Below are 3130 nucleotides of genomic sequence, written 5' to 3'. Positions count from 1 at the left end.
GGGGGGGGGGGGGGGAGGAGGGCGGAGCCACATGTTCTATGCCATCAATCTGCTGAATCTCTCAGCTCCTCTTCGGATTGGAGGTATATGGCCACTGATAAACACCTCAGCATTCAAAGAACTGACCGTGTTCAACAGATTATTAAAGTCCTCTTTCAACACTTCAGACTGTTGCTTCACAACATCATTGGCCCTGATGTGCAGTATGATGTTTTTCACGGTAGGATGTTCAGCCACGATATGCAGGATTCTTTCTGCCAAGTCAGACACCGTATCCTTCGGAAAGCAGTATACTTTGGTGATCTTACTGCACATGCTTCTTACATGTGTTAAATGGTAAAATTAAGTAAAAGCTTTTTTCAGTTCCTTTTCCTCAACAAAATATACATCTTAATAAAAAAATTAAGTCCTAATTTGTTTATGATTCAAGTCAATAAATCAAACATTTATAGAATATTTATTGAACCTTTGTCGTAAGAAAAAAAATGTTATTTTTTGTTATTGTATGTTTTCTTGCCCTTCCCTACTTGATGAATATACGGAATAATCGGTACAATACTTAATTACTAAAATAATCAACAGCTGCAGCCCTAACAGAATGTCAAAGTTTGACTAATGCAATACTCTGTGTGTCCAAAAAAGGGCCTGGGATGGAAAAGACCTCTATTTTTTTATAGAAAGGTGGATGCCAATATAAATACAAAACTTCAAAATGTACAAAGAAATAAAATAGAATAAGATCAATAATTAACAGACAATATATTAAAACCAAGATTAAAAACAACAGACGTCACAGATTTTATTCCATTATGATAATTAACTTAATATTCATGTATCCATTATAGTTAACTTGTAATATTCATCTTAATGTTTTTAAAAGTTCTAACTTAAAATATAGATTTCACATAGTAAGTGATTTTCTGCTGGTCACTTTGAACATAACAGTGTTGGTACAATTCATTTGTATATTAATCAATTTGTACATCAAAATCCAAAAGAATCCTCTCCCCATTAGTCTAAAGGACTAGTTTGCATCCCTAATTTGCTTTAAAGCCACTAAACTCAGCTCCTCCATGGTCACAAAGTCCTATTTCTTTAATTTAAGTTAAATATCAAGTCATATAGCATGTTTACAGGACAGAGCTGTAACCTGACAACCTAATGCTAATCTTACTCCTATTTTAGCTTCATTACACTGGCTCCCAGTATGTTTTAGAATTGACTTTAAAATTCTATTGATCACTTTTAAAGCTCTTCATGGCCTCTCGCCTTGTTATATTTCTGACCTTTTAGTCCCATACGCACCATCACGTACCTTGAGATCCTCGGGCAGAGGTCTGTTGTCTGTTCCAGAGTCTCGACTGAAAACTAAAGGGGACAGAGCGTTTGCTGTCAGGGTCCCGAGGCTCTGGAACAGCCTGCCTGAGGAAATCAGGTCGGCTGAGTCAGTGAACTCTTTTAAGTCCCTTCTTAAAACATACTTTTTATAGGAGAGCTTTTCCCGATCTTATTTGACTTTATTTTATCCCTTTTATTTTATTGTGTTTTACAAATTTTATTTATTTATCTTAAACGTGTATTTTAGTCTTTTCAATGTTTTCATGCTTTTATCTTGTATTGTTTTTGTATTATTGTCTCTTGGGTATTATTGTCTTTACACTTGTTAAAGCACTTTGTAACTTGTTTTTGAAAAGTGCTCTACAAATAAAGATTATTATTATTATTATTAATCTTTTCCTCTGCTAACTTTCACCATCACTTTCTGCCACGTTACATGGATGTTGGAAAATAAAGACTCGGGCTGGGGCGATTCGTAAATACGTCGCTGCACATTATGTGCGTCGACGCGTCGCTGCATCCGGTGCACAACTGCTGTCCACGAACACGTGAAACGAAAGTATCCCGCAGCACTTTGTCTAGACGGCAGCACCGCAAATCGTGTTTACTTTCTACCCCGCTGCTGTCATGGTAACGTAACCTTACACCCCGAGTCTTGTAATGATTGATGTTTCATATTTTCTGTTTATTCAACGGCCACGTATGAGCACAAAACAGCTGAATCTAATTACAGTCTGAGTCCTTTCAGGTGTTTATCATACTGCATTACTTAATATTGGAATGAATCCATGTCAGAAACATTTAAAGTAAAGTAGCCTAATTAATGTCTGTTATTGTTATTATCACAACACATCAGTGACTTGGAAATTTGATTAATTTTAAGATTTCCAATCCAATTAATAAAGTGCACAGAATGAATACTGGGGTCCTGTCAGCTGCATGCTGACAGATGTAACAGAGTGATGGTCAATATAACAGTCAGACAGCTATGTGAAGGCCGTACATAACAATAACTTTTTCAAATCATATTTTTTTTTTGTCAATTTATCTAATGACTAATTTTGCGCATTCTAAAGAAACAACACACAAACTACCGTCAACCTGGACCCTGACAGTCCACCAACCCAAAACCAGAGTGCTCATTTTCCAGACAAGGTCCAGACTAATGACTCTGCTTCACTTTTCACCAGCATTGTTTCTGCTGCGCGCTCCAGACACAACACGGGCTGCACCGCGCATGCGCCGCTCGGGAACTCCCAGAACAAAGAAAAGAGAAACGCTCGTGAGTTTTTCTTTCAGCTTCCTCTCTTCAAGATGAAAACAGGAATCACGGAGACACTTTGGAAATCAAACCACGTCAACACAAACCCTGGAGCGGGTTTTCAGGCTCTGATCTCTAACAACAGAATGAACGGATGATACACGGACCCTCGAGACTCTTCCTCGTGTCTTTAGTCTCGTGATGAAGTCATGAACACTGACCTGAACATCGGTGCTATCAGAGCACGAGGCTGCTGTTTGGCTCCTGTGGTCCGGGTTCTGGTTCTCCATCGTCCTGCAGGTCTCCGCTGTGACTGGTGGACCGTGTTGTCCTGGACTGAGTCTGGATTCTGGTCTCGGAGCTCTTCAGGCTGAGATACAGGAGCGCTGCGGGATCCCGCGGAGTGTTCTCGCGATGTCACGGCGTCTCGCCCCGCCCCTTAGTTACCGTTGCTCAGGCAGCAGATTCACAGCCTGTTTGAAACAAAGCAGCTTCTCTGTAGCTGCTGAAGTTGGTTTAGCGCGTCAGACT

The 3130-nt window shown here is 39.6% G+C and overlaps 1 protein-coding gene across 1 annotated transcript in view; it reads right to left on the bottom strand.

Annotated features, from left to right (window-relative positions):
* Nucleotides 1-3130, bottom strand: part of LOC123980188 (zinc finger protein 271-like) — a 26106-nt gene that overhangs the window by 22481 nt on the left and 495 nt on the right. The gene's annotated exons all lie outside the window — the stretch shown is intronic.

This window comes from Micropterus dolomieu, linkage group LG12, assembly GCF_021292245.1.
Source record: "Micropterus dolomieu isolate WLL.071019.BEF.003 ecotype Adirondacks linkage group LG12, ASM2129224v1, whole genome shotgun sequence".
NCBI lineage: Eukaryota > Metazoa > Chordata > Actinopteri > Centrarchiformes > Centrarchidae > Micropterus > Micropterus dolomieu.
Note: the sequence above shows the minus strand (reverse complement) of the source record. Positions and strands in the feature narration are given on the sequence as shown.